Consider the following 24,328-nt stretch of genomic DNA (forward strand, 5'->3'; position numbering starts at 1 on the left):
AGCGAACCGAATAAGTTTCAAAACAACCAAGGAGGCGTTTTCAACCCACAGGGCCTGTCAGCTGAGGCGCAACAAAGAAAACAAACCATTTGTTTCAGGAGCCTAAATACTTTCGTAAAAATTCACCCCCCCCACCCCCCCAAAAAAAGAAGGAAAAAAAAACTTTTCTTTCAGACCTAAGTACAATTGAGCCAAAGTTTTGCCCTGTCACCTTTGACCTCTTGGGTCCTGAGGGTCAGGGCCGTCCCCAGTCTCTCTTACTACAGCCTCTATTAATAGTGTTCCCAGGGTTTGCCTACTTGTTCCAGGGGGACTGTCTGGGATTTGATGGAAAAAAAAAAGTAGGAAGGGGGGTAGAATTTAGTACTAGTCTCTGGGTCTAAATGGAAAGGGGTGTTGACTGATTAATATTTATGAATTGGGAACAGTTCTGTTTTTGTGCTGAGTTGCTGTTTTCTCATGCAAGGTAGGTTCGCAGGGGGAGGAATACATTACAGCCAGTAAAAGCAGAGGAATAAAGGGTGGGTACACTGAAAGAGGGCCGGCTGACAAAAGGGTCTCTTTCCCCGGCAAAAATGTGGGAGACAGGTTTAAAAAAATCCTGCGTACAGCCTTTGAGCCGGGGTGAGGTTTGTTGCATACCCAAAAAACATCATTTTGGGAGAACAATGGTGAATTATAAGAGAAAAAAGAAAAGAAAGGGCAACAGGAAAAGATTTTTAGTGAGCTGAGTAGAGTGCCCCTTTTGTTAAAATATTATACCGGCCACACAGACCCAAAATACAAAGTACCAAAAATGTCAAAACACTATAATATTTCTCACTGTTAGTGTAAAACATGCTACCCTCTGCCACTGAGTTAAATTTCACTCAGAAATAAAATATATTGGTTGCTTTCCTTCATCGTTGACTGTATAACTGTCTAAATAGGGTAGTTCTTAATTATGGAATATTAAGATGAGTGAGGAAGGACAGTGAAAGGTGTCATATTGCTCATATTTACCTCACATAGACAAAAGACTTTCAAAAAGGTAAAAGCCTGTTTAGCCTTCTCTTCAGTAAGACAAATCTCAGTGTAGTCCTACCCATTCTACATTTCTTCTGGAAAAGTCTTAGCTTTCATTTGAAGAAAATTGAGACTCAGGACAGTTATGACTAAAATACATTTTACACTGTACATTCTGTGTTTTCAGCTAGTCACTCAGATTGTATGATAAAAGTTACCAACGTTTTTTTTAAAAAAAAACCTAGAAGATGATGAAATTCTGTCAGGGCTGTGGTTTAAGATCCTCAAACCATCTGTTCAACTCCACGCAGAAGGTTCACTAAAGAACCTCCTGTTACTCTGCGCAGGTGGCAATCATGTAGGTAAAGTGACACAATAATGTTTTCTCTTCAAATGAGAAAAGATTAAGTAAAGAGAAATAAGAATAAAGAACAACAAATTACAGGCTTTCCACACACGCGAACTACCCTGTATTCATGAGCTCACCCAACAGGATTGGGTTTCTCTGTAATTTGTGTGTCACATTACTGCAGGAAATGTACAGGGACCACGCACGACAGCCCGACTCGTACAAGCAAAATGTAATTGAAATACACTTTGTAAAGCCACAGATTCAGCAAAAGTACTAGGGTCAGCTTCTGAAACATAAAAAAAAATAGCAATAAATGTTTGACCTAACCTTTAGCAATATTTTTCTCTGCACTGTTCATTTAACAATGAACCTGCTTGCCCAAAAGAAAGAACAAATCTATTTTTTTTTTCTGGGATGAGTGGGAAATGGTGTTGGTTTTTATTCACTTGGGCACATAACGTGCCAAAGCTCAGGAAGGAGCACTAATATTATGAAGGGGGTCATCAGAAAAGAACTTAATGAAAAAGAGATAGATCAGGACTAACCATTTCACATGTGCTGATGGTGTAAGAGGCACACTTAACGGCACACCGAAGTGCAAACGGAGAGCAGATTTATAAGTGAAAAAATAACTCTTTATACAAAGTGTCACAAACATGTTATTCAAGGGTCCTTCAAAGTCTGCCTGTGTGTCACTCTGCAATGAGTTTTCTCATAGAAAAGACTGGTCAGGTACAGTGCCTTGCGAAAGTATTCGGCCCCCTTGAACTTTTCAACCTTTTGCCACATTTCAGGCTTCAAACATAAAGATATAAATTTTTTATTTTATGTGAAGAATCACCAACAAGTGGGACACAATTGTGAAGTGGAACGAAATCTATTGGATTTTTGAAACTTTTTTAACTAATAAAAAAATGAAAAGTGGGGCGTGCAAAATTATTCGGCCCCTTTACTTTCAGTGCAGCAAACTCACTCCAGAAGTTCAGCGAGGATCTCTGAATGATCCAATGTTGTCCTAAATGACTGATGGTGATAAATAGAATCCACCTGTGTGTAATCAAGTCTCTGTATAAATGCACCTGCTCTGTGATAGTCTCAAGGTTCTGTTGAAAGCGCAGAGAGCATCATGAAGACCAAGGAACACACCAGGCAGGTCCGTAATACCTTTGACAAGGAGACTAGGGTAAGAGGACAAACATGGAAACTAAGTGCTAAATACAAAAAGTTCCTTTTTTCTTTCACTGCGCTATTACCACCTGCTAGCCTGATCTTGTCAGATTTCTAAGGTGGCAGTAAGGCTGGTCTTCAGGAGTACTAGGACAAGGGATGTTTAAGAAAAAATCTTTTGCTACTATTCAGTGGTGTTGGTAGACCAGTAAGTGACTTTCTTTCCCCCAGACCAGAATTCCATTTCCAATGTCCCAGTATGTTCCCATGGCAGTCAAGGGGAGTTAGCTCCAGTGTCCTGTCTGAATTCCACTCTGAGCTTGCATAATCCCCAAACTCCTAAATTCATTGCAGTTCGGTAAAATGATTTCTCACCCTCTCGTTTGATCTGCTATAAAGCACGGCTACTGTCCCCATAATGAGTGTGGATCACCAACCAGAAATGAAATAAATTATAATTATTATACAAATAATTGTAGGTGAATGGAATGACATCTTATAATGCCATAACTAATCTCTCCCCAAAAATGTCTCAATCTAGTTTTTGGATTAAGAAGAAACAAGTAAGATGGCCCCCTTACCCTCTTCTATTTTGCCATTTTTCTTTCTCTTCAGTGCTCCTTCTTTTCCTTTTCCAGTGTTTGCCCTGGTTTTACAAAGGGATGGCACTCACCCTAGAGCTACAGTTGGCAGCAACTGAAAGGTGCTGGCTTGTTCAAACTATACCTAATTTTTTTTTTATAAGAACAGAAACCAATTGATTCAAGCTGCGTGAAATGCTATTGTGTATGAAAAGCCCCGTAAGTTCCTAGAGTGAAACCATGTGGAGCAAGAATGTCCAGGTTTCCTTCAAATCAGTGGGCTGCCTCAGCCAGCTACAGCAGGAGGGACATTGTTACACCTATCCCATCAGGCTATGGGATGGCCATATGATCTTATCATGCTAATGCTGTTGAATGGGATGCTAATGGAATGTAAATGTATTTTTCTATTAACGTGTTAAGTTCAAGAAACCTCAGATGAGGGTTTTTTTTCAAGATACTGGGCGTGATTCTCCCAGAACAGTTGGTAAATTTCCATTTCCTGCAGGCATTCGGGGAGAGTGTGTTTTATTCACGTGGCGGAGATGGGAGCCTCACTATCTTTCACTATCCTTCTCTTCCCCCCTCCTGCTGTGACACACCCAGTGCTCTAGTCTACATGACCACCCCATGAAACCCCTCTGGACACATCGAACTTCATTCAAGAAGGGCTAAGCACACTGCAGAGCTAAAGGTGGTCATTCCTGATTGCCACACTACCTACGTTTTGTTTTTTCTGTGCAACCAAAAGCCAAGAAGTCCAGACTCGTGAAGATGTGTTCTAAGTTAGTAGGACGGCCCTTTAGTAGTAAGCAGTACTAGTCATTTCAAGCTGCTTACAGTAAAAGGGTGTCGAAACTATCTCCTCTGATCCCTCACATATTCTGCGTGACTAATACTGACTGACGCCTTCAAACACAAGTTTGAGAATTCCTTAATGCAGACTTAACAATATGAGGAATTACTTTATTCCACATTCAATCCAACTACTCAATGAAGAAGAGTATTTTGTATGGGCAAGTGCAATCAGTGTAAAATGAAGAAGTAATGTGCAATTTCAGGAGCTAAGGTTGATTGTGGGAGAATAGATTTACAGGTTCTGGTGTAGTTCTGGGAATTCCTGTAGGCGTGATGTGTAATTACTTATTTATGGGTCGATGTATTTATGGAATGTTATATCTATTTTTAAATTTGCATTTATATTTGTTCTGTTTATTTTATGTACTGTTTATTCAAATTTTTTAGTAAGTCTCTAAAGCTGTGTAAAACAAAGCTGTTCGGATGCAAAACCAATTTCAGAGAAATCGGACAATCAAGAAGTATTATCATACTGTATCGTACAAGATCATCTGAAAGCGCAGCTGTGTACGCTGTACAGTGTATGTACAAAGTGTCTCATTGTAAGACTTACAAAGGAGGATTATTATAAAAAAATATTAAAAACCAGAACTCCAACTTACACATTTTCTCTTCTAATTAAACAAATTTCTGGAGATACGTGCATCTACCTCAATCACAAACTTGACATCCGCTTAAAAATAAAAAAACATCAAGAATGCTCTTAGATCTACAGCTCAGCCATGCCTACATATGGAGACTAGTATGTTATGGTACCTCTTTGAATTATCTCTGCAATAAAAATGATTACGTTTCTCTTGATGGCTGTGTTTTTTTCATGTACTGTATTCATTTATTTATTTGGACGTATTGTACAGCTTCCACTGATGAATTATTATGGGATGCAGCCATTCTATGACTACTTTTGGGATGTTTATCCCAAATTATATAAAGTATTGGTTAAGGGTATGCATGTTAATTATCTCTTGCCATAAAAGAACGCTTCAGAGGCAGAACTGGTTTTTGACTTCTTATTCCTTCTTCTGTGAATATAAAGTCAAGAAATTTCTATAAGACAGTTCTAGCTATCCGTGTTGTGATGTTGATTGAGCTGATCAATATTCATACCTATAATTCAGAGCTCTTAATAAGCCATTCTTGTCTGTGGTTCTTGTAGGATAGATTTAAAAATATATACATAAGTTCAAATTCATTCTATATTTCAGATTAACCTGGCATATTAGAAAAGAATCCCTTATTTTTTTTATCTGAAAAAGCAACATCATTGTCTGAAATCTGTTTCAAGATTTCCAGGCAAAGTGGATACAAAAACACAGCACATGGGCTTCCCAGCTGTCCAAACAAATGCCTCTAATGACTCCTTAGTCACATCCAAACCTAATGAGACGAAACCCTAAAAGTCAAGCACTGCCCTGTGCAGATTCACAGGAAAGAAGTAAATGAACTGGGAGTTTAAGTATTCCAGGATATAGGCCCTGTGTTTGGAGACTTCAAAGCCTGGCCAGTGTTACGGGCTCTTGACAATGTATTTTGATAGCCCACTACTTTGTTTCCTGTCAGTGCTGCGTGTTCTGCCTTATCACATGGGCTGGGAGTGGGTTTGTGATGCAATCCTCAAATGACTGATTTGAGAAAGTGTGTTCTTTTTCCCCTTGACTGTTGCTTTTTATATGCAAAGAAAGAACAAGGAGGAGAGTAAGAAAGAAAATCATGGTATCTCAACGCTTACATACCCGATAAGAATAACTGCAGTATAGTGTAGGCAGCTGAAGTCTACACCTGGAGACATTTTCAATTCATTTATTTAAGAACTCTTCAGGGACAGGGGCTCCTATTCTGTCCCCATTACGTTAATTGAGGAGGTTGTGCTTTCCCAATAAGCACACACACACACATCACCTCCCAAATGAATATTATCTTTTCCGAGACCACTTTTCCAGCACACTCAATGAAGCAGGAAAGGATAAGCCAAGCACAACATAAAGACAAAGGAAAGACGTTTGTCTTTTCTATCTGGTTATGTTGTTGTTAAAGGGGCATAATGCGTGACTAGAAGCTAATCACACTCTGTCATCCTGTCAGGCGTAGAGTAGTGGTCAGTGAACTGGACTTGATAGTAGAAAGTTGTGCGTTAAAATCCCAGGTGACACATTGTTTGTTGTACTCTCGAGCAACATACTTTGCCCACATTTCTCCAGTAAAATACCCAGCTGTATAAAAGGGTGAAAATGGAAGTTGCTTTGAATAAAAGTGTCATTCACATCTGATAATTATAGCTTTTGACTGAAGAGTTGGATCAGCCTCAATTAAGAGGCAAAGGAGGGTGGGACAGGATGGGTTAGATTCACCTCACTGAACTGCTGGTGCCTCAAACACCAAAACTACGCATGTGTTCAATGACCCAGAAATACAGACACGTCTTTGTGACTATGATTTCCCCAGTAAACTACTTTCCCATGCCTGATGATTGGACAGCCTTGTACCTCCACGTTCTCCCAGTTTAAGCATATCGTTCGTCTTGAACAAAATTCTTCCCTAATTCCTTTTAATAGTGTATTTTCCTGTACTCTAAGGTCATTCTGCTGGAGAGGAATGCACAACACATCAGCCTCTGGTCTGTGTCAATCCAGTTAGGCTACTTGAAGTGTGAATTATTTCTTTTATTTTCACCTTTAGCTGCAGAGCCTTCCTCTTCCTATGTAAGTAAATAATCCAAATTGCTGGAAAAATATTAAGATTGTTAATGGCAGGAAAAAGCGCTAAGCACATTAAAACACTGTAATTTATGCAATTCAATTAGTCATGCCACTTTGTCTGGTGATCTGAGTAGCAGGCATACGGACATTAGTGAATTGTCTATGGAATGTCAATCAACCAACCTTTTTATGTGCCATGGTGCCCTTTGCAACAGTTCGCCACAGAGCCCTTCACAGAATTATACGGCAGTTCACAGTTTTTTTACAGCAACCACAGGCTGTGTGAACACGCAGGAGAGGAAAATACAAACTCTCAGGAGGAGGAAATAAGCCTCTGATGTAGGCCCAAAGGCTGCTCTCCCCCTCCTTGAGTTTGTGGTGCATGATATACATCATGGACGATCTCTGTCAACTGATCGGGTTTCCCCTTGGAAAAAGTCTTATCTAACATGGCAGAGAGACTAGAGGATAAGAAATGTGCACCTGAGGGGCAATTGGTATCTTATCAGTGCATAAAATCCCTTTTTCCCAAAGAAAAGATCCTTTCCTGGCCATTTACCCTAAGTAAGCACAAACAACAATTGTCTAAAGAGCAGTGGATTTTTGCTACCTATGTTTTCAAGGGTGGAGAAAAAATGAAAGCTTGTGCGAGAGACAAAAGCATCCAAATAAGTAGTTTTGGCTTCAGATCCTTTTTATTGCCATTGTTAGGGTGGGAAAACAGGGCTCCTGTGATGTCCACAAGAAGCTTAATGACAAGAGAAGCCTGAAACTAACAGCAAATTTAACTAATGGAAATGGCTGTTATCATACAATCACAACTTCAGAGCCTATAATCTCTAGTGAATGGGGGGGAACCTTCCTGAAAACTCTCCACCCCGTCCCAGAGTGCCCATGGTAAAGGAATTAAACTGAGAAGACAGTCTGCACAGTCCAAACATTCCTGCTTATCTTATCTCGTCTTTCTCAGGCCTTGCTCTTTGTTTTAGCCTGCCTTCCCTGTTTAATTTCTTTTATCTCTCTCCTGATACCTCATCACTCTTGTGCTGTTTTATCTCCGAGTGGATAACGCTAGGAAAGATTCAAAATCTTTTCATACCAAGCCCCTTTTTTTGTTAGCATCGGTGTTTTGCTCACCATCTCTTAAGGAAATGAATTTTCTGCCTCATATTGGCACGCCGATAACCCTTCTCTAGCTGCATCGATGCTCAGCACTCAAAGAAACCGTAAGCAAATGCCCATTAACGTGCGTTTTGGAAGGAAACGGGCTGTGTAAAAGTCTCGTGTGAGCTGCTATGGGTTAACTGCTGGTCTAATATGTCTGACACACAGTCAATTGAGTACCCTAATAGGCAGGGGATCCACATGCAGGCGGTCAGAAAGAAGCTGTACATTCAAGACTGAAACATTCTGGTTGCACACTTTGATAAAAATAGCAAAGAAATCTGCCCCAGCATCAAATGCTCGGCATCGTACAGGGAAACAGAGTAAGCTTCCATTTCAGGCAGCCAAGATTTAACAGGGCGTGAGTTTTGTGCACAGATCCCAAGCCAGCCTATTGCTTCCAGTTACATTCTAGGAAGCTGAGCTAGGCACTGGATGTTGTATGTGCTTTAGAGAGAACAGCACGTGTAGCATAATTTGCACAGCGCAGCAAACATGCTTGGAAAGGGGTATTTATCAGAATTTCTTTGATACACGTAATTGGGCCCAGGTTGCTGTGTTGCAGAGCTAGCGTTTAATTTTTATAGATAACGGAATTAAAATGAAAAAAAAAAAAGTGTTGTATATACCAATACAGTGTATACATCTCTCACCATCTTTCTAAAGGTGTAATGATAACTTTCTGGTCTCTTTGTTTCATATCTCAATGACAATGGCATTAGTTCAAGAACGTGTAGCATGGTGGTGTGGCAGTTAGCTCTTCAGTTTCCCAGCTCTTGGGGTAGTGGTTTGATTCTGGCCTGATGCAATATCTGTGTGGAGTTTGCATGGTCTCACTGGGACTCCCTGGTTTTGAAATGGAAAATATTGTTGGTCTTTTAGAGTAGAATGAGTTGAGGGGTGACCTTTCTTTTTCCTTTTGCCTCAAACGAAAGCAGTAAAAAGCAGTCATTTGCAGTTGCGATGTGTATCGGCAAGGTTAAAGAAAACAGTTTGGACTGCTGCAGCTTTTACAAAGAGCCAAAAAATAATAAAAGCACTGTTGCAACCTGTTTCTGTAATGACATACCTCATTGTGTTATCAAATAATTTTATTGCTCATAGGAGTTTCACCATTTGTGCTAAATGTAAATGTTTGTGATATGAAGGCCAACTGTTCTGTCTCTAAAACTACTTTCTTTCCTCTCTGTCACTGACTCCCTAGATTGAAGATTAGAAGTCTGATTTGAACTGCATTTGAAAGCTACCATTGGGCAAACAGTGAATGTGAAGCACCTCCCCCCAGAATGAGGGCCTCTTGTGTAGTATTGAGTGTGTCCTGACATTTGTGGGCACCAAATACACAACAAAACTAAATGGAGTTTCAAAGAACAATCCAGGACACTGTTTGTTAAATGTTTAATGCACTGTACAATGTTTTATGTCTTTTACCTGCCTGGAAAGCAAATCTCTCATCTAGGACTATAATGTAAGGTGTTTTACCCCCATAAAGCTCACTATTCAAATCATTTTTCTTCACTGCCTTAATTAGAGTTTGAGCAAACTGTGTGAGAGTGAGGAGTCTCACAGTACCCAAGTGTCTCCACTGGTACAGGCCTTCACTTACAGTGTGTGTGGAGTCAAGAGGCTACTGTTTTTGACTTTGGGCTATATTTTAGCTATTTTTGGGGCCTAATTCCCCAAGTGGTGGCAGAACATGGTTTGCACAACACTGCCAGGTTTGGTTAGGTTCAGGGTTGCTAATGGTTTCCTTGGCTAGCAGGTGGAAAAGCACAACCTTTGACCTCACTTTGCAATTCGAACGGTGCCGGTTCTCCACTCTACATCAATCGCCGCAATTTGTTCTGCAGGCTTGCTGGGTGAGAAAGCAGATGCCAGTTTCGGAGGACTCATGCCTGAATCAATACGTCTGCATTTCTCCTGAGCTGGCCTGAGGGGATGATTCACAATTGTGGGTCCCGAAATTGAATGATGTCCAAAACAGAAAATAACTGGAAATTCTAACTTCATGACTTCTAGCGGTTGTCTATCAAACATCTGCTGGCTCATTATTACTGTTGTGGTGGAGAGGTTCATGCTACAAAAAAAAACTTTGCTTTTTTGCAAATGGATGCCTTTAGTCTTTGGAAGTCTCTCATGTCTGGAGGGAACAAAGTTAGAGTGAATTGTTGCAGTAGAAAAGAGTGAGAAATATATATTATAGTGTCCCATTGGTTAAGTAGCAGAAATTGAATTCCTCTGGAAATGAAATATGTATTTGGGATCCAAAGTTGGAAATTAACAAAGCACTATTCATTTCTAGTTATAACCACTTAGCTAATGGGACAATTAGCTAATGAGACAATTAGTTACAATTAATATCGCTTTACTTATTCTGAACCATCACTTCAGATTTTGTGTTTGAATCTTCCTGCAAAAAAAACAGGCAGGAAACAGCACTCTAATGAAATAGATGTCAGTCCGTTTTGTCCAAACATCTTCTGCGACCCGAAAGGGACCACGATTGGATAATTTAAAAGGGAAAACGCTGGACAAAAACAAGTCTTCCTTGTGTTTCTTTCTGGTTCTTTTCTAATCTCTCCCCCAAATGACGTCAGCCTGCCTTTGAGTTCCAGCTTTAAATAACAAAGCAAACGAAAGCTCCTAGCCCCCACCCCGCCCTACCTCCCTCTCCCTGGCCAACACCAACCCCCCCTCCACCACCATCACCACCCATAGCTCCTCCCTTTCATCTCTGCTCCCCTCCAGCTCAAAAGCTGCCTAACAAAAGGTTCCATTTGCACGGTGTTAGGACATAATGCAATTATTTGTCAGGAGAGTCCCTGGGCTCACAAAAGGTCAGAGAGTGGATACAAAACTTCAGCTTTGGGTTTCAAAAAAATAAGGCTGCTTTTTTGAAGTAAGACAAACCCCTTATGGCTGTCAGTGGCTTGTGGGTTTTTTTTTTTACATTTGTTTCTATTGATAATCCTGAAACAGAGAACCTCACAAATTACTGGCATAAAGAATATAAACCTGCCTTCTACAGAACCAAATATTTATTTTATTAAAAAGGGGGAAGGGGGGGGCGGGGGGAGGTTATGCCAGACAAGGTTTTTTGGACCAGCTGATTCAAGCTTCATCACAAATAAACATGGTGTTTGTTGGAATTTCAGCAGAAGCCCTGTATCTTTGTGGATTGTTTGTTGACACAAGATCTGTGTATTCCTCATTCCCCCCTTTAGTTACAAAAAGAGTCTTCAAGTTGCAGAGTCCGGAGGGAGAATTAACTTTGGACAGATGCACTCCTCTGTGTATTTGGTTAAGTACAGCCAGGTGCTTTACCATTATTTTAAAATCTATACTTTTTTGAAGTGGCAAAATGTATGGCATTTTGCCACTTTGCCACACACCTGAAGAAGGCTCCACGGCCGAAACGTTGTGTTCTCTTTCTTCTTTTTTTCAGCATGGAATAAACCTATTACTTGTTCCTTTGCAGCCTACGCATGCTGACGCAGCTACCCACCCAAATGTATGGCATGTACCACCCAAAACATCAAGGATGAAATATAAGAGACCTTTTATTTTTAAAATCTTCAAATTATTAAACAAAATTAGATGAACCCTACTATGTTTTGTGGAAAGACTGGAAAAGAGCTATTTCACTGGATGTTAACTGGTACTTTTGAGGATAAGCTTTTTTTCCCCTAATTTTATTTGTTTCAAATCAAAGCACCCAACTTTTGGCAAAAGATACACAGTGTATCTTTCACATTCACAGCCTTACACATTTTTTATGCTTTACAGCTTGCAGTCAAGACACTTTCAAGTAGCAACTAAAATTTACTAATGTACAATCGACTCCACACAGTCAAAATAAAAAACGAGAAAGGAGTAACTAACACGAACGAAAAATAGAAAAGTCATGATTCCACTAGTATTGAAACTCTTTGCTGTGGCAAACCTAAATTAATCTAGACTTGAACTTAACGAGCCACACAATTAGTTGAACGGCCTCTGTCTGTGTGCATGATAGAGGCTCTCGATTTCAGAATAAATACACCTCTCTTTGTAATGACCCTCATATGGTGAATGTCAAGCAAATTTTCAACCGTGAAGACCAAAGACCTTTCAAAACAACACAAGGAGAAAAAGTTGTATATAGGAAAAGAGTCGGAGAAGGGTATGTACCATTTTAAAGACTCGTTAAACACGGTGAAGCTGACAATTAAGAAATGGAAGATGACCTGACAATCCCTTGATCAGGCTGTCCCTTTTAAATCAGTTTTAAACCAAAAGGTTTTTGTGGTCAAGCAAGAAAACATTCTGAGCTTTTTGGTCTAAATATAAGCTTTACATTTGTTGCAACCCCAATATAATGCATCACTCAGTCAGCATGATAAGACATAGTGGTGGCAGCACAATGTTACAGCTCTGCTTCTCATCAGGAAGAACTGGGAAGCGCAGTTTTAACTGCGCATAATTGGAGCAAAAGTACTGGCATATCTTAGAGGAAAACCTGCTTCAGACCTAGAACTGGGACACAAATGGTCACCTTTCAGCAGGACAAGCATGAAGACCAAAGCTACACTGGAGTGGCTTAAGAATAAGAAAATGAATTAGTCAAAAATTGACTGAGCCCTTAGCGAGAATCTGTCGAAAGACCTGAAAACTACAATCTATAAGCAATCTCAAAGCAATTCTGAATGGGGAAAGTATTGCACAAAGTCAGTGTGCAAAGCTGGTAGAGACTTACCCAGGAAGATGTGCGACTGGAATTGTTGCCAAAGATGTTTTCGGTTAATAAATACCAATTCCATGGGTCTGAATACCTGTAGAATCAACCTATTTCTGTTTTTTCTCTTTAGTTTTTGTAGACATTTTCTGTAACATATCCTAACCCTAAAAGTCTTTGGTTTCAGGACTCAGGTTTTGAATGACATATTAGGCATTAAAAACAGAGTATGCAGTCCATTTCACAATCTCATCTGACATCGTAGCATGGCTTGGAATACATTTATTTTTGTCAGCAGTGATTGCATTTCAATAAAATAAAAAGCATCTATATATAAATGTATCTGAAGATGCAATACATAATTCTCTTAATTAACACTGGCATTGTAAGCCTACTTAAATGTTTGTGTAAATCCTTCAGAATAATTGAATACTACTCCCCAGCAGTTGTACCTCATTTTCTCTTCTACTGAACGACACAGTTAGCATTTACCACATTGCTCTGCAACTCAACCGGAGGAATGATCGCAGGGGAATGAATGAAGGAAGGCCCTGAAGCAATGTTTTCTTGTTAAATGCTTCTGAATTCCTCTTTCCTGTCGCTGTATTACTGTTGTTCTCAGGTGCTGCCCCAGTATATGCGTTTACAATCATAAATGTATGGAAATAATCCTTGAATGTACTTCCACACTTTCTCACTATTACCCCCTTTTTTCACAGGAATTTGTAACGATTCCTAAATCCAGAAATGAGATAAACAATTTGTTTCTTTAAATTCTTAACTATGGCAAACACCACAGAGTTTCACAGTCCTCGTGTTGTGGTTGTTACATCTGCTCTGGCCTGAACTGGCAGTGAGTGACCGTGTGACTCCAGGAACAGAGCTCACTGAGGTGTGAGTGAACTAGAGAAGTGGTGCTTTTGACGGCTACTGGACTCACCCAACAGGGACACGTATGTATCATAATTTACAGACCAAGCCCTTTGCATACTTACTTGCACCTTAGAGTACAGTGGAGGAGTTTATTCTTATTCGTGCTGAAATAAACAATAAACAGTACAGCAGATGACACAGCACAACAGGCAACACCACACAAAGACAGAAAGCACACCGACGAGGATGGGATTCAAACCTATGCATGCAGAGCACAATGGATTAGCAGTCCACTGCCATAATCTCTCGACCACCTCATCCGGCATTATCAGAGCAATTTACTAAGGGACGTGACACATCTATCCTGAGGGTCCGTTTAAGAGTCAATCAACCGTAGAGAGCATATTTTTGGAAGATGGGAGGAAACCAGGACACATGTTGATAACCTACATGAGAACATAAAATTGGATACTGGATTACATAAGAGGATTCAAAATAAAATTGAACGGAAGTATAGGAATTTACTAAGCGACAAGCTAAATCATTATTTCATAATCAGCACTAAATAACCCAAGGGCACAACAGGAAGTCATGAGGAAGAGTATTTAGGATTGACTATAAGAACAGTTACAAATCAGGGGAGGTTATTCAACCCATCTGGCCATTTGGTAGTTTGTAGCTAACTGATCCAAGGATCTCATCCAGCTGTTTCTTGAACGAAACCAGGGCACTGATTTCTACAACACAACTGTCTAGCATGTTCCATACTCCCACAACCCTTTAGGTAAAGGAGTGCCTGCTCTCCGTTATTCAAAGCATTTCCACATAGTTTTCACTTGTGCCCTCCTGTTCGTGTTTCACTGTTCATTCTGAAGACATCCGCCTTGTTAACGTTGTCAATGAAGGATTTTGACGTCTTTGGATTGGTCCCCTTGTAGTTTTCGCTGGTCCAAACTAAAGACGTTCAGTTCCTTCCTCCTGTCAATGTAGGGCACACCCCCCAAGCCCCCAGAATTTGTCTGGTTGCCCTTCTCTGGACTGATTCTAGAACAGCGGCATCTTTTCTCTATAGTGCAGTGACCAAAATATTATGCAATATTGTAAATGAAGCCTCACTAGTGCGTTATACAGTTTTAAATGCTATACTTTTAACTATCCAGCATTTTGCTTGTGATTTTTAATTGATTAAGGCCTTTACAGCCTCAATTAAGACAGGCAGCACTTTTTACACAGAGAGTGCAAAGTGTCTAGAACAAGCTTACAAGGCCAGGTTGAAGAAGCCAGTTCCCTGGGAAACTTACAGACAATGGCTGGATGAGATCTTCAGATCAATAACTTCCTAAACCCCAAACATATGTGATGGATTACATATACCCCTTATATTTGTAGGTTTGTAACATTTTATGTTCTAATTTATCTTTCAAAACCTGTAACCTGATACACAATGTGTTGGGAGGGCAACATGGACAAAAAGCACCCACAGAGACTAATAGGAAAACAAATGTTTTGAATTTCCCCACAGGACAGCCATTTGAAATTTAGTCTCATGTGGGAGACCAATGTTGAATGGTCAATAAAATAAGCAGGAAAGGCTGTTCTCCATTGTCATACAACACCACTTTGAAAGCTTCATGCCCCAGTGCTTCAAAACCCTCAAAGAGAAAACCGAAATGATTTGCCTATTTTTTTCCCCCACATCTGCATTGTCTCTGGCCTGACGGGATTATGTTTACATCATTATTTTCAGCAAAACAAGAGGAAATTCTGTTGTGGGACAAAAAAAAAAAGTTTGGAAATCCCCTAAAAAGATTAGGCATTTCTAAACACACTTAAAGCAAACAAAAACAAATGCTTTCTGTCTAAGAGGATATAAAAATGAGGAGTTACATTAAAGATCAAATGACATATTTGTTGGAGTGGAATTTCAGGGTAAAAAAAGCAGCCCATTTTATCTTTTTGAAGCCATTTAGCCAAAACAGCTAATACCACATCATTAGATTTTAATGAGTAGGAATTCGATCTCCCCAGAGAACAAATGGTAACACCTGTATTTTTTAAATACTCCTGTATTTAAGGAGTCTGTACAAATGATCTTCATTGAAAAGTAAGTCTCTCCAACCTTTACCACAACCACACCTGCATTTTATGGTACTGAAAGGCACAGTCAGGCTTTCTGGTTTTCTGTATTTATTTCCCAACACCGTACCTCCCTTTAAAATGAGTTTCAATGATTAACTAATTAGCAGAACAAACAGTCAGTGCCTGCTAGGTTTAGCACGCTTTTAATCAATTAAACCGGGAAACATCTGTTTTATCACCATACAGTTTGTTCACCTAGTGTTGAAAATAATAAAGCACTAAGATAGAACAATAAAGACACCAGAGGGTGAATTAGGGAAGTGGTGGAATGACAGATTCAGAAACAAATAGCATCTGTCCATATCTGCAATCAAATTCCAAGTTAAATCAATCCATGGGGATTGAAAGATTGCGAACGGATCAATGTTCTCACAGTATCTGGGCCCCAGCTTCTCTCTCATTTTTGGCCTGTGAATTAAGTTGATTTATAGAATGATCCTTTTCAGTGTTTCACACAGCTTTATTGCTTTATTGTGGAAGAATGACTCCTGTAAAGCAGTGCGACGTGAGTAGTACATTTCAACGGCATTTATTTCCCCCCCATCGCCGAACAATTTTGAACTGAAATAGAGACATATATTTTTCCGCCTCTCATAAACTGTGCATGTTGAAATTGTTTTACATGTCACAAAAAAACTAGGTATACTCCTTAATATGTTCAAATTATGTATATGGTAAATATAGACAAGGGTGGCAAGGTGGCACAGAGCTTGGCATTGCTGCCTCACAGTGCTGGGGCCCTGGGTTCATGTCCAGGCCCAGGGTGCTGTCTGTGTGGAGTTTGAATGTTTTCCCAGTGTTCACTTGGGATTCCCCTGTGTGCTCCGGCTTCCTCCCATAATCCAAAATCAGACGGGTAGGTGAACTGGTTCCTAGGCAATCTGGCCCAGGTGTGAATGCTTGTATGTTTATGTGCCCCTTTTGTATGCCCTGCGATGGACTGGCGTCCCATCCAGCATGTAACCTGCCACGCACCACCCTTGCTTGTCAACACACTGGCTCCCCCATGACCCAAAACTGGAAGAAGCGGTAGGAAAATGGATGGATTAAAATACAGACAACACATGTTAGTTTCACATGTTTCTGTTATAATATAAATGAAAAGTTGCAACGTTCTGTTTCTAAAAACACATAAAAGCACATGCTAAGTTCTTTTTAGCTTATTTTATAATTAATGTTTGTTTTCAGGAAGCATATCCACATAACGCCGAAGCTAAATTGCAAAAGACCAAAAGTAGAGGGAGTAATTTAGAGTTATTTCATTTAGAAATCTGCATACGCCATTAATAGAATTCATGGCGTATCATAAAGTGCATCTGTATTTCTATGAATTTTACATGAACTCCACTGTGAAAAATTATAAATTCAGTAATTCTAGAAAGGCTCAGATTACGCTCAATTTGTTGGTCCTGTCACTGTCGTCCAATTAATGAATCTTCAAACTGCAGATTAAATGACATTTCACCTAATTGATAATTACATTTCACCTAATTAAAAACTGCTCATTCAAAATTTGCTGGACTTATCCAACCCCTGTGTATAAAATAAACATAACATACCGGTTCTTTTGAGATTTTTTCAAATGAATTTCTTAATTTGGCACGGTTCTAATTATATTTTATTTAAAAATAACTATGTGACGCATCTAAAAAATATTAATTCATATATTTCGTAGATATTTTATAAGTTTTGTTATGAAACAAATATCCCATTAAATAATATCTTAATCTGGTACCTGGTTATTTTATTGTTTTATGTTAAATAAGTCATCAACAGTATATGAAAACCCATTATTCTAGCTTACTTGATAGATTTATTCTTCATCTTTCCTGTTGGCCAACATACCAAAATAAATCATGCCTGATTTTTAGTAATAAAACAGCCTTGTTTAGTTTCAGATGAAGTATATAAAGAAGACGTTAATAGGAAGATACTGTACTGTGTCACAAGAAAAATATTTGTAACTATTAAAAAGTATATGCAAATATTGTTCATTATATGGCCAGCAGCCATATCACCCTACAACTCACAACTGGCAACCCACTGAAGCTAAGCAGGTGTAAGCCTGGTCAGTACCTGGATGGGAGACCTCCTGGGAAAAACTAAGGTTGCTGCTGGAAGAGGTGTTAGTGGGGCCAGCAGGGGGCGCTCACCCTGTGGTCCACGTGGGTCCTAATGCCCCAGTATAGTGATGGGGACACTATACTGTAAACAGGTGCCGTCCTTCGGATGAGACGTAAAACCGAGGTCCTGACTCTCTGTGGTCATTAAAAATCCCAGGGCGTTTCTCGAAAAGAGTAGGGGTGTAACCCCGGCGTCCTGGCCAAATTTACCATTGGCCTTAACCAATCATGGCCTCCTAATAATCCCCATCTATGAATTGGCTTCATTACTCTCTGCTCTCCTCCCCACTAATAGCTGATGTGTGGTGAGCGTTCTGGCGCACTATGGCTGCCGTCGCATCATCCAGGTGGATGCTGCACATTGGTGGTGGTGGAGGGGAGACCCCATTACCTGTAAAGCGCTTTGAGTGGAGTGTCCAGAAAAAGCGCTATATAAGTGTAAGCAATTATTATTATTATTATTATTATTATTATAAAATAAATATGCATTTCTGAAATATCAGACCAAGGTTCAACAGTGATCTCATTCGTTCACAAGAGAAAACTGAGACCATTTTTTTCCCTTTAAAATCTCATTTAAAAATTAATAGAGCAAAAAGTATGATCATTTAAGAGTAAGATAATCTCTAACATTAGATCTTTAAATCTGTAAAGTTGTAAAGTTTAAAGATCTAAAGTATAATGTTTATGCTGACATCTAAAGCTTACATAATATATTTAAAATACCAGAAGCTGAAATGCATGTATCTGTGGGGCTAAGTACTTAATAAGTAATGAAGCAAATAATGAATTGAAATTAAAAAACCTATTCATAATTAACTGTAACATAAATGGGAATAATCATTCATTTTTAAATATACAGCATGTACAGTATATCAAGAATGATAAGATAAGATCTGTCACAGTTCAAAATGAGATACAGAGGAGGGTAAGAATAGCTGGTACATAATCATCATGTTGAGATCAAGAGTGCATCCCCTCTGACTTGGGTAACACACATAACCTGCTAAAGACGACTGACCTTCTGCAAATGTGGTCAAATGTTGAGGTGCACAGTGTGATTTGACTTCTCTTTGCAACAGGTACTGCACTGTATACTGCGGTACTCAACACTGGCTGAAATTCCTCAAAAATGTGAAAAGAAACTTATGTAACAGCAAAGGATAACATAGTCTTTGGTAATGGTTGTACCTGTACTTATGCAAGAATAAATACATGCGCACATAATTAGACATTTTAAAATATGGACTTTCTTGGTCAAGTGGACATGTGACCTGCATATATATAAATACACACAAATAGATATTTAAAAATCTCTTTATATATTTTGTCCTTTATTTTTAGGTCTTTGCATGGTTGGGTTTAATAGGCTTCTCTTCTATTGGGGCTAAAGCTGTCATTCAAGATGGGCCAGAAAGACTGAAATAAAGACTGAGCTTTCTCTTTCTCATAACAACCATTAAAACTCACAGTCAGTACCTTAGTACCTCTACTATTATTTTAAATAATGTCAAAAAATGTTATTGATTGATTTGTCAATCATTTTACTTTTTTGAGGATCTGAAAATGATGTAAAAGTTTTGAATAATTGCATATAGAGGACAACTTGGACGCAGCATAGCATACTCTATACGTTCCCCAGATTGATAACCGGCAGGTGGTGGTTTCAAGTCCTCACTGCACATCGTACTGTGGTACTGTATGTTACCCCATTAGCTTCAGTCCATCAAGCTATATATGTGGATACCAGCATTGTTAATGTGGATCCCTGGGATGGACAGAATACGCACTGGCCCAATGAACTTCTGTGGCTTGGGTATAGAAATGATCTGCCTGCAGTAGTATTTCATTCACATTACAGTTTTTGTGAAAGACATAACAAAGGTACTTACTCATGATTCTTAAGAACAGGAAGAAGGAAAAATCTTGCTGGAATACCTTAAGCACGCAACAGAAGGCTGTCAGTCTACAAGACACAAGCAAGGTAATTAAAACTTAAGAGGCTTTGCAAATGGCTCCAAAGGTATCTGACTCCTGCAAGACTTTTTGGCTGCCTGAGAATATAAATGACTTTACTGCCTTGCAGAGTATTGACACAAGTTTGTCTGATTGCTTTTGCTTCTTTTTAAGTCTGAGAAAACATTCCTGCGCTCAGGTGATGAGGTGCTGTGCTTTGAGGTGCAGCTTACTTACAGGGAATTATCTGCAGTACTGATCTTGGAAAAATCTTCATCCCTTTGTGGCTTTTAGTTTTTTCGCACTCCGCAAGTGGGTTATGAGGCAATGAAGAAGTTGAGATGTAAAAGGATTAAAACAAAAGCCTAACCACCCTGCCCAGAGTGTCCCTTCAAAAACGTCTGAGAGAGATGCTTAAAAAGACAGTCAAAATCTTCTTCAATTAGCACCTAATCAGTCTTTAGAATATGAAGTGGTTGTAATGTCTGAGACAGCAAAACTAATCTCCACTCCCAACCCTCATGCTGAATCTATCCAGAATGATATCAAAGCAAGCTTCACTTCAATCTAAAAGGCATTAGGGGCATTAGGCATTGGGGCGGTGTGGTGGCTAAGGATCTGTGGCTGGAAGGCTGCCGGTTCGTATCCTGCGGCCGGCAGAGGAATCCTACTCTGTTGGGCCCCTGAGCAAGGCCCTTCACCCCAGCTGCTCCAGGGGCGCTGTATAAATGACTGACCCTGCGCTCTGACCCCAAGCTTCTCTCCCTGTCTATGTGTCTCATGGAGAGCAAGTTGGGGTATGCGAAAAGACAAATTCCTAATACAAGAAATTATATACGGCCAATAAAGTGATCTTATCTTATCTTAGCTTGTGTACAGTGATGCAAGTGTTTCTGAGAAGAAGGCTTTAGATGTAAGTTGAGGTGTATTAAAGTAATTACAGTATGTAGAACCAGCACAAATTATTCAGTGCAGGGCTATCCAAAACAAGACTGAATAAACAAGAGGAGAGCTCATTTGAAACATCAGAATCCTTAAGCAACTTACATTAATTTTTACCACCCGAAACACCAAACCATGGATGCTTTTCAGGCTCTGTTACATACTCATGACGTTTTTGAATCAAATGCATAAATGAAACCCCCCAATAACAAAAATGGAGTTTCACATCATTCCACTTAGAAAGCATGTCTTCTACCTCCTTATAGCACATACATTCAACTTGAGATTTATAGGATAATTCGGTTGCTTTCACTTCACAAGTATCTAGGTGCATTAATAATCATGGTACCAGTTTAAAGTTGAATGACTGCCCTTCATTCCAGTTCTCACATTATGACGCCCCTAAAGATCCTCTTTAAATCAGTTTTCTTATTTCTCTAATCAAGTCCACTGTGCATCACCCAGGCAGGTGCTGTATTTCCATGGTAAATTAAGTGAAAAGCCCTCATATATGGAAAGTACTTTGGGATCCTTTGGGATGGAATTCTACATGCATAAATGCACATTGATTACAACAGAGCAATATTAATCACCCCTGAATGGAAAAAAAATACTTTGCATAATGCTAATCACAAATGTAGGAAAAGTTCAAAGTACAGCAAAGTCCATTCCCTCTGATACAGTTCCAGGGATACAGCAGGCATCTTGTCTTGAAGTCATGATGCTGACTTCTGGTATACCAGTCTCTCCTATATTGAATATCACAAGACAGCCAGCGAGACCACGCTGAATGCTACAACAGGAATGTCAGGGAGCAGAGAAATCTGTGAACTACTGTTACACAATATAAGTTTGATTAGCCATTAGTCTACTTATAAACTGGAGAGGGCGCTGGTTAATCGCAGAGTCTATCCCCAGCAATGCTGGTTCCATTCATACAACTAGACGGACTGGGTCAATTGGACTGAAGTACCTCACTCAGGGGTACAACAGCACTGTCTGTGATAGGGACTTGAACCCACACCCACCAGTTATGACTCCATAGGCTTACCCACTACCCAACTCTGCCTGTCATCTTCAATTATTGATACTTCTATAGATTTTCTTTTCAAGCATTACCTTAGGGGATTTAAAATAATATCTTCTGCCAAATATGTTGTTAATTTCTGTCCAACGCATGTGTGTGTGTTAGTTCACAAGAAGTGAGCTTAGTCACAGTATGTTATTGTGAGAAAAACAGGTACGCTGAGGAAGCAAAGTTTAGAGTACGACAAAGATTTCCCTACCGGACTAGAATGGATTTTTACAAAGCAAGCCTGCAATCTGCTGGGTTATGTCAGGAGGCAGTCCGGCATAATAGTTTCATGGCTCTGCAGTTTATCACTATTGACAGCCAGATAAAAATGTTCGCATTATGGAATTGTGGATTGCTTATTCTCTCACTGTGCCAAAAAGTCACAGGATCAGAGACCCCTCATAGCTGTACGATGTTAAACACAGGAGGAATTTTAAGTTGCAGTGATTTAAGAAAGTGTATTGACATGAGTGTGACAGGCCGGGATTATTGACAGACATTCCTGTCCACCCGGCGCCACATTTTCTAAGAAGTCCTTCCATTTTGAGCCACCAAGACTGTTCCTCTATTGCAGCTACTGCATCGTGCTGCAGAGAAAGTGCCAAGGAGATTTTCTCATTTTAAATCAAAACCAAACACACAAAAAACATAAAGAAATGCGAGCAGGGAGACAGTCCGGTCAAGAAAAAAGTCCGCGTTTAGTTATCAGCTCCAGCCGTTGTTATTCCTATCACCAAAATAGCAATATAATACTGCATACGTTTGTCAGAATATTATACCTTTAAGTAGTCATTTGAAAAGCTTCGAGAGCAGAGGTATGAAAAACCCATCCTCAAAGATCCAGATTGTCATTCAAACTCAGATCTAAAAGACGTACGAAACAGTTCACACACCCCTTTTTATTTTCCTGCTGAAAACCTAGAAGTGTCAACAACAAACACCATCCTCCTACAATTTAGTATGTACTGGGTCTCCAAACGGTATTTAATAATGAATAATGTCTTTATTAGCTAGTAACATAATTTCAGAGTGTGCTTTAAAAGACAGAACTAGTAAGACTTAGTAAAAGTAAGTGTTGAAGGTTATACTGCTCTTCTCCACCACTAGTACTTCAAGCAAGCATCACTAAGAATGGATTTGGAGTTTCAACTAATTAGTAACACTAACAGGGAGAGCAATTATAGAGTAGTTAGCACAAATGCATAGTGATTTTTTTTACCCCTCCCCTTAAAAAAAACTTACCAACTAAATTAAATCCGTGCCGTTTTAGGCTGCAGACTTCACCATTCTTCGATGAGTTTTGAGCAAGTCTGTCAAATTTACTGCACGGTAAACTTGAGAACTGAAAGTGCGGTACTGAAATAACTCATCTGAGATGTAAAAAGACTGCTCTTCAGAGTTGCCAGTATGCAAAATGGATTATAAAACAAATGTATTGGGGGATTTCAAACCTAATCTCACCCATTTCCCCCTACCTAAAGACAAGCATTGGGTTTTTTGCTTACTCGTTTCGCTTCGTGTTTCTCTCGCCGGGTAATCTGTGCCCTTGGCATTCAAAAGCCCTTAACACGCAGACGAGTTGTACTCTTCCTGAGCCAGGTGAGTCAGCCCAGTAAAATCACTGTGCTAATGACGCGTCTACTCCGCCTTCTTTTGGGCTTGACCGAACTACTGAAGTATCTAAAAGCACTGGTAAATGGCTTAAACATGAATTTACCCCAGCCATTCTGACACTTTTATAATATTTACCACTTCACAGATCATGCCTCAAAGGTGCAATTTCAGTTCGGTAATATCTGCACCGAAATAGAAGAAGAAAAATCTAATTACGTGACACAAAGAGCAGAGTACAACTCCGTTCAGAAAGTGATGTTGCCTAATTATCGATGTATTGCCTTTTTTTAGACTTTCGATACAGTGAAGTTTTGATTTGGATAATTTAGATCAGGTAGCTGTTAAAATTGCTCTGTGGTACTTGCTAACAAGAGCTCCCGATTTTTTTTTGCTCACAGTTTACATTGAAAACTGTGCTAACAGACTGCGGGTGTTTTATGAGTGAAATGTTTGAAAAAATGACACTTGAAATACCTTTTAACTGCTGCTTTGGTAGCCATAGACTTGTAGGTAAACAGAACCCTCAACAAGTTATATAGTATTAGTAAGATTCATTACTTTTTAAAATTCCGGAGCGTATTATTTTCAATTTCCTTTAGTTCAAAACCCCAACTATTTGTGTTAACCTTCCAACTTCCTATTTAATAATGCCTTACTTATAGCTGATCTACAGGAAAGACAAAACCTTGACCAATGTTATTATAAAGACATTTAATGCTTAGAAAGCATCAGATACAGAATACCAATGCCCCTTAAATCCATTTTTTTTTCTTTTAATCCTCGCTAGCTGGGCAAAGTGGCAAAATGAAAACCCAAGACTTAATGTTCTCCCTTAATTTTCGATTTATTTAAAATGAAACAATTGAATACTACTAAGAAGGACTGGTGAGCATGAGGTTTTTATCTCTCGGGAGATTTGCGGGAAATAAAAGGGAGTGGTGGAGGCAGGCGGTTAGCGCGGCAGCCGAAACGATTCGATCAGCATACGGAGGCTGCAGCAAAGCTGGCTTTTTTCAATCGTACTTTGTTTCTTGGTATGAAATTTGGAGGAAGGAAGAAAAAAAAAACT

The 24,328-nt window shown here is 39.4% G+C and overlaps 1 long non-coding RNA gene across 2 annotated transcripts in view; it reads right to left on the reverse strand.

Annotated features, from left to right (window-relative positions):
- LOC148648773 (uncharacterized) overlaps positions 1 to 23,236 on the reverse strand; it is a 117,363-nt gene extending 94,127 nt beyond the window's left edge. For both annotated transcript variants that reach the window (XR_015926457.1, XR_015926456.1), the window contains exons 1-2: positions 23,151 to 23,236; positions 19,565 to 19,638 (exon numbers count right to left, since the gene is read on the reverse strand). This is a non-coding gene — a long non-coding RNA (uncharacterized LOC148648773). The remainder of the gene's footprint in view (positions 1 to 19,564; positions 19,639 to 23,150) is intronic.
- Between the last annotated feature and the right edge of the window lie 1,092 nt (positions 23,237 to 24,328).

This window comes from Lepisosteus platostomus, chromosome 14 (genome assembly GCF_059453375.1).
Source record: "Lepisosteus platostomus isolate fLepPlt1 chromosome 14, fLepPlt1.hap1, whole genome shotgun sequence".
Taxonomy (NCBI): Eukaryota; Metazoa; Chordata; class Actinopteri; order Semionotiformes; family Lepisosteidae; genus Lepisosteus; species Lepisosteus platostomus.